We start from the raw sequence: 7500 nt of genomic DNA, 5'->3' as shown, positions 1-7500 counted from the left end.
TCTCTCTCTTCCCCCTCTACCATTCCCTTTCTCTCCTCCCCCGCTATTTCTCCCTCTCGCTCCTCCCTTCTATCCCTCTCTCCTTCTATCTCTCTCCCCCTCTGCATCTCTCTCCCTCTCTCTTCCCCCTCTCCCTCTCTCCTCCCCCTACCTCTCCCTCTCTCCTCCCCCTTTATCTCTCTCCCTCTCTCCTCCCCCTCTACTTTCCTCCCTTTCAGCTCCCATAAATATAATTTCATCACAAATGAAAAGCAGCCTCTATCTGATTCTGACTGAACTGATTGTATTAGCCTGATTTCCTTGTGTTTCCTGTCATTGTATGAATCTCCATACAACAAGCACAAAATAGTCCTGTGCCAATTCTCAGATGTACAGCTAGAAAGCGGAGTTCCCTTTGGTGCTGCAGAGAGGAGAGAGGAGAGGAGAGAGGAGAGAAGAGGAGAGGAGGAGAGAGGAGGAGAGAGGAGGAGAGAGGAGGAGAGAGGAGAGAGGGAGAGAGGAGAGAGGAGAGGAGAGAGGAGAGGAAAGGAGAGAAGAGAGGAGAGAGGAGAGAGGAAAGGAGAGAGGAGAGGAGAGATGAGAGGAGAGAGCAGGAGAGAAGAGACGAGAGAGGAGAGGAGAGAGGAGAGACGAGAGAGGAGGAGAGCAGAGGAGAGGAGAGAGGAGGAGAGAGGGGGAGAGCAGAGGAGAGAAGAGACGAGAGAGGAGAGAGGAGAGTGGAGGAGAGCAGAGGAGAGGAGAGAAGAGAGAGGAGAGAGGAGAGATGAGAGAGGAGGAGAGCAGAGGAGAGGAGAGAGAGAGGAGGAGAGAGAGAGAGAGGAGGAGAGAGAGAGAGGAGAGAGAGAGAGGAGAGAGAGAGGAGGAGAGAGGAGAGAGGAGGAGAGCAGAGGAGAGAAGAGAGGAGAGAAGAGAGAGAGGAGGAGAGAGGAGAGAGGAGGAGAGCAGAGAGGAGGAGAGAGAGGAGAGAAGAGAGGAGGAGAGAGGAGGAGAGGAGAGGACAGAAGAGAGGAGGAGAGGAGAGAGGAGTGGAAATCAAATCACATACACATGGTCAGCAGATGTTATTGCGAGTGTAGTGAAATGCTTGTGCTTCCAGTTCCGACAGTGCAGCAATAACTAACAAGTAATATCTAACAATTCCACAACAACTAACTAATCGACACAAATCTAAATAAAGGAAAATAATAATAATATACTGTATAAATATATGGATGAGCAATATCAGAGCACATACACTAAGATGCAATAGATAGTATATAATACAGTATATACATATGAGATGAGTAATGCCAGATATTTAAACATTTTTAAAGTGGTAATATTAAAGTGACTCGTGTTACATTTATTAAAGTGACCAAGCAGAGAGGAGAGCAGAGGAGAGAGGAGAGCAGAGAGGAGAGCAGAGAGGAGAGCAGAGGAGAGAGGAGATCAGAGAGGAGATCAGAGAGGAGAGCAGACAGGAGAGCAGAGAGTAGAGAGGAGATCAGAGAGGAGATCAGAGAGGAGAGCAGAGAGGAGAGCAGAGAGGAGAGAGGAGTAGGCAGCAGAACATTTATCTCTTTTAGCACGGCCCACAGAAAGCCAACATGAAGGAGAGGAGAGGCAGAGTTCTCTATCTCCCTGCCAGCAAGCCGCCCTGCCTGCTTCCCTGCCTGCCGCAGACACCACAGCTTCTGGGCTTTTCAACACAGCTTTTAACCAACACAGGCATCTATAAGGGACACACACCTACACACACACAGACACGCGCCAGCATGCATGGATACACACTCGTCTGCAATCTGCAAACAGCCCCCCCCAATGTTACATCACATAAATCAGGGGAATACATATTGGCTCTGGGTTCCCAGGGGACTGCACTATATCCTCTCTCCCTGACTGGCTGTGCTACCTCTGCAGGACTTCAGTAATCAACTCAAGTGCTCTTTGTGCTCGGACCAGCGTTTATTGCATTTATTGCACGACACGTCAGCAAGATGCAGATTGCAGCTCTGGAGGACAACTGGAGCTGAACAGTCTGTTTTCCCTTCCCTGTCTCTCTCTCTCTCTCTCTCTCTCTCTCTCTCCCTGTCTCTCTCTCTCCCTGTCTCTCTCTCTCCCTTTCTCCCTTTCTCTCTCACTCCCTGTCTGCCTGTCTCTCTCTCTCTCCCTGTCTCTCTCTCTCCCTGTCTCTCTCTCTTCCTGTCTCTCTCTCTCCCTGTCTCCCCCCCTCTCTCTCTCTCTCTCTCTCTCTCCCTGTCTCTCTCTCTGTCTCTCTCCCTGTCTCTCTCTCTCTCTCTGTCTCTCTCTCTCTCCCTGTCTCTCTCTCTCTCTCTGTCTCTCTCTCTCTCTCTGTCTCTCTCTCTCTCTCTCTCCCTGTCTCTCTCTCTCTCTCTCTCTCCCTCTCTCTGTCTCTCTCTCTCTGTCTCTCTCTCCCCCTGTCTCTCTCTCCCTGTCTCTCTCTCTCCCTGTCTCTCTCTCTCTCCCTGTCTCTCTCTCTCTCAATTCAATTCAATTCAATTCAAGGGCTTTATTGGCATGGGAAACATGTGTTAACATTGCCAAAGCAAGTGAGGTAGACAACATACAAAGTGAATATATAAAGTGAAAAACAACAAAAATTAACAGTAAACATTACACATACAGAAGTTTCAAAACAGTAAAGACATTACAAATGTCATATTATATATATATACAGTGTTTTAACAATGTACAAATGGTTAAAGGACACAAGATAAAATAAATAAGCATAAATATGGGTGTATTTACAATGGTGTTTGTTCTTCACTGGTTGCCCTTTTCTCGTGGCAACAGGTCACAAATCTTGCTGCTGTGATGGCACACTGTGGAATTTCACCCAGTAGATATGGGAGTTTTTCAAAATTGGATTTGTTTTCGAATTCTTTGTGGATCTGTGTAATCTGAGGGAAATATGTCTCTCTAATATGGTCATACATTGGGCAGGAGGTTAGGAAGTGCAGCTCAGTTTCCACCTCATTTTGTGGGCAGTGAGCACATAGCCTGTCTTCTCTTGAGAGCCATGTCTGCCTACGGCGGCCTTTTCAATAGCAAGGCTATGCTCACTGAGTCTGTACATAGTCAAGGCTTTCCTTAATTTTGGGTCAGTCACAGTGGTCAGGTATTCTGCCGCTGTGTACTCTCTGTGTAGGGCCAAATAGCATTCTAGTTTGCTCTGTTTTTTTGTTAATTCTTTCCAATGTGTTAAGTAGTTATCTTTTTGTTTTCTCATGATTTGGTTGGGTCTAATTGTGCTGCTGTCCTGGGGCTCTGTAGTGTGTGTTTGTGTTTGTGAACAGAGCCCCAGGACCAGCTTGCTTAGGGACTCTTCTCCAGGTTCATCTCTCTGTAGGTGATGGCTTTGTTATGGAAGGTTTGTGAATCGCTTCCTTTTAGGTGGTTGTAGAATTTAACAGCTCTTTTCTGGATTTTGATAATTAGTGGGTATCGGCCTAATTCTGCTCTGCATGCATTATTTGGTGTTCTACGTTGTACACGGAGGATATTTTTGCAGAATTCTGCGTGCAGAGTCTCAATTTGGTGTTTGTCCCATTTTGTGAAGTCTTGGTTGGTGAGCGGACCCCAGACCTCACAACCATAAAGGGCAATGGGCTCTATGACTGATTCAAGTATTTTTAGCCAAATCCTAATTGGTATGTTGAAATTTATGTTTCTTTTGATGGCATAGAATGCCCTTCTTGCCTTGTCTCTCAGATCGTTCACAGCTTTGTGGAAGTTACCTGTGGTGCTGATGTTTAGGCCAAGGTATGTATAGTTTTTTGTGTGCTCTAGGGCAACAGTGTCTAGATGGAATTTGTATTTGTGGTCCTGGTGACTGGACCTTTTTGGAACACCATTATTTTGGTCTTACTGAGATTTACTGTCAGGGCCCAGGTCTGACAGAATCTGTGCATAAGATCTAGGTGCTGCTGTAGGCCCTCCTTGGTTGGTGACAGAAGCACCAGATCATCAGCAAACAGCAGACATTTGACTTCGGATTCTAGCAGGGGCCGGGTGCTGCAGACTCTTCTAGTGCCCGCGCCAATTCGTTGATATATATGTTGAAGAGGGTGGGGCTTAAGCTGCATCCCTGTCTAACCCCACGACCCTGTGTGAAGAAATGTGTGTGTTTTTGCCAATTTTAACCGCACACTTGTTGTTTGTGTACATGGATTTTATAATGTCGTATGTTTTACCCCCAACACCACTTTCCATCAGTTTGTATAGCAGACCCTCATGCCAGATTGAGTCGAAGGCTTTTTTGAAATCAACAAAGCATGAGAAGACTTTGCCTTTGTTTTGGTTTGTTTGGTTGTCAATTAGGGTGTGCAGGGTGAATACATGGTCTGTTGTACGGTAATTTGGTAAAAAGCCAATTTGACATTTGCTCAGTACATTGTTTTCATTGAGGAAATGTACGAGTCTGCTGTTAATAATAATGCAGAGGATTTTCCCAAGGTTACTGTTGACACATATTCCACGGTAGTTATTGGGGTCAAATTTGTCTCCACTTTTGTGGATTGGGGTGATCAGTCCTTGGTTCCAAATATTGGGGAAGATGCCAGAGCTAAGTATGATGTTAAAGAGTTTTAGTATAGCCAATTGGAATTTGTTGTCTGTATATTTGATCATTTCATTGAGGATACCATCAACACCACAGGCCTTTTTGGGTTGGAGGGTTTTTATTTTGTCCTGTAACTCATTCAATGTAATTGGAGAATCCAGTGGGTTCTGGTAGTCTTTAATAGTTGATTCTAAGATCTGTATTTGATCATGTATATGTTTTTGCTCTTTATTCTTTGTTATAGAGCCAAAAAGATTGGAGAAGTGGTTTACCCATACATCTCCATTTTGGATAGATAATTCTTTGTGTTGTTGTTTGTTTAGTGTTTTCCAATTTTCCCAGAAGTGGTTAGAGTCTATGGATTCTTCAATTGCATTGAGCTGATTTCTGACATGCTGTTCCTTCTTTTTCCGTAGTGTATTTCTGTATTGTTTAGTGATTCACCATAGTGAAGGCGTAGACTCAGGTTTTCCGGGTCTCTATGTTTTTGGTTGGACAGGTTTCTCAATTTCTTTCTTAGATTTTTGCATTCTTCATCAAACCATTTGTCATTATTGTTAATTTTCTTCGGTTTTCTATTTGAGATTTTTAGATTTGATAGGGAAGCTGAGAGGTCAAATATACTGTTAAGATTTTCTACTGCCAAGTTTACACCTTCACTATTACAGTGGAACGTTTTACCCAGGAAATTGTCTAAAAGTGATTGAATTTGTTGTTGCCTAATTGTTTTTTGGTAGGTTTCCAAACTGCATTCCTTCCATCTATAGCATTTCTTAATGTTACTCAGTTCCTTTGGCTTTGATGCCTCATGATTGAGTATTGCTCTGTTTAAGTAGACTGTGATTTTGCTGTGGTCTGATAGGGGTGTCAGTGGGCTGACTGTGAACGCTCTGAGAGACTCTGGGTTGAGGTCAGTGATAAAGTAGTCTACAGTACTACTGCCAAGAGATGAGCTATAGGTGTACCTACCATAGGAGTCCCCTCGAAGCCTACCGTTGACTATGTACATACCCAGCGTGCGACAGAGCTGCAGGAGTTGTGACCCGTTTTTGTTGGTTATGTTGTCATAGTTGTGCCTAGGGGGGCATATGTGGGAGGGAATGCTGTCACCTCCAGGCAGGTGTTTGTCCCCCTGTGTGCTGAGGGTGTCAGGTTCTTGTCCGGTTCTGGCATTTAGGTCGCCACAGACTAGTACATGTCCCTGGGCCTGGAAATGATTGATTTCCCCCTCCAGGATGGAGAAGCTGTCTTCATTAAAATATGGGGATTCTAGTGGGGGATATAGGTAGCACACAGGAGGACATTTTTCTCTGATAATTTCTTTTTGAATTTCTAGCCAAATGTAGAATGTTCCTGTTTTGATTAATTTAATGGAGTGAGTTAGGTCTGCTCTATACCAAATTAGCATGCCCCCTGAGTCCCTTCCCTGTTTCACACCTGGTAGTTTGGTGGATGGGACTACCAGCTCTCTGTAACCTAGAGGGCAACCAGTGGGTCCATCTCCTCTATACCAGGTTTCTTGCAGGATGACAATGTCTGTATTACCGATTTCTTTGGTGAAGTCCGGGTTTCTGCTCTTTAGGCCAAAGGCAGATGACCTCAGGCCTTGGATATTCCAGGATAATATAGTGAAGGCTTTTTGTTCCATAGAGTGTCCAATGTTGTTGGTCGTGGTTTGGCCTCAGGCCAGTAAGTGTGAGCAGAGCCTGCTGAGCATCTGGTACATGCCATTGGCTTGGGCGAGTGTGAGAGTGGGGGTTGGGACTGTTTGCCCGCTCACTACCTGGGCGTATGTGTGGCTTCCATGTTGAGGCCCTCTTTGCGGGGGTGGGGTGCATGGGGTGGGCAGGAGTGGCATAGGTCTGATCTGAGGGGGCCTAAATGGAGTGTGGGCATGGTTGACGTGGGGGGTGTTGATTGGTTGGGGTGGGGGTGTGGATGTGTCTGGGTGTACTGTGGTCTGGATGTAATTCCTCTTGGTGTGGGTCCTCTATGTGTAGGTCCAGGGGGTCCTGCAGATCTGGGAGGGTGTCTCGCTGGTCTGGGTGGTCTGGGTGGGGTGTCTATTGATCTGTTGCTCCTGTGTGAAGTGTTGGGGATACGTTTGAGAGCGATGTCCTTTAGAGTTCGGGCAAAGGTGGGCACTGCTGCCTTGTAGAGGTGGACCTGGTCATAGAGGCTGTTCAAGTCCAGGGTGGAGTGGTGGGCCAGGAAAACGTTTGGTTTTGAGGCACAGTCACGGGAAATACTTGCATTTACCCGCTGTATTGTGGCGGGGTGGAAGTCTTTTCGTGGTAGCAGGGTGGAGATAACCACTTGTGCGTTGGGGAAAGTAGAAGAAGCCTTTTCAATCACTCCCTTCAGTGCTGTGGCCACTCTTTCCTGCTGTGCTCTCAGGTCGTTTGTGCCTGTGTGTATTATTATGTGGCTGGGTGAGCCTAGTTTGGCCTCAGACAGAAGGTCTAGGGCGCGCTGGGTGTTTGGACACCAGAGTTTAGACACACTGTGTTTGGGAAAAAGTTTTTTTCTTCTATATATTTCCCATTTGAGTCCATAAGTAGTACAATCTGTGTCTTGTGTTTGTCCTCAGTGGGTGTGGGGGTTGACAGAAGGGCTATCAGGGTGGCTGACAGGGGGTGCTCAGAGGGGGTGAGAGCCTCTGGGCTTGGGGTTCTTCATTTGTCTGTTGTGCTGTGATGTCGACTCTATGGTCAGGGTCTGGTGTGGACTGTTCTGCTGTGGTGTCGACTCTATGGTCAGGGTCTGGTGTGGACTGTTCTGCTGTGGTGTCGAGACTTTTGTTGGGTGCTGAGGTGGGCTGTTCTGCTGGCTTCTCTGTGGGGGTGGCCACCTCTCTAGTGGGTTGTTCTCTGTCACACGCCGTCCCCCTCAACTTCTCCTCCATCCCCCTCACCCTCTCCTCCATCCCCCTCAACCTC

General features: G+C 46.5%; 1 protein-coding gene across 1 annotated transcript in view; it reads left to right on the top strand.

Moving 5' to 3' along the window:
• LOC112239935 (ecto-NOX disulfide-thiol exchanger 1-like) overlaps nt 1-7500 on the top strand; it is a 112328-nt gene that overhangs the window by 97891 nt on the left and 6937 nt on the right. The gene's annotated exons all lie outside the window — the stretch shown is intronic.

Source organism: Oncorhynchus tshawytscha, linkage group LG03 (genome assembly GCF_018296145.1).
Source record: "Oncorhynchus tshawytscha isolate Ot180627B linkage group LG03, Otsh_v2.0, whole genome shotgun sequence".
Taxonomy (NCBI): domain Eukaryota; kingdom Metazoa; phylum Chordata; class Actinopteri; order Salmoniformes; family Salmonidae; genus Oncorhynchus; species Oncorhynchus tshawytscha.
Note: the sequence above shows the minus strand (reverse complement) of the source record. Positions and strands in the feature narration are given on the sequence as shown.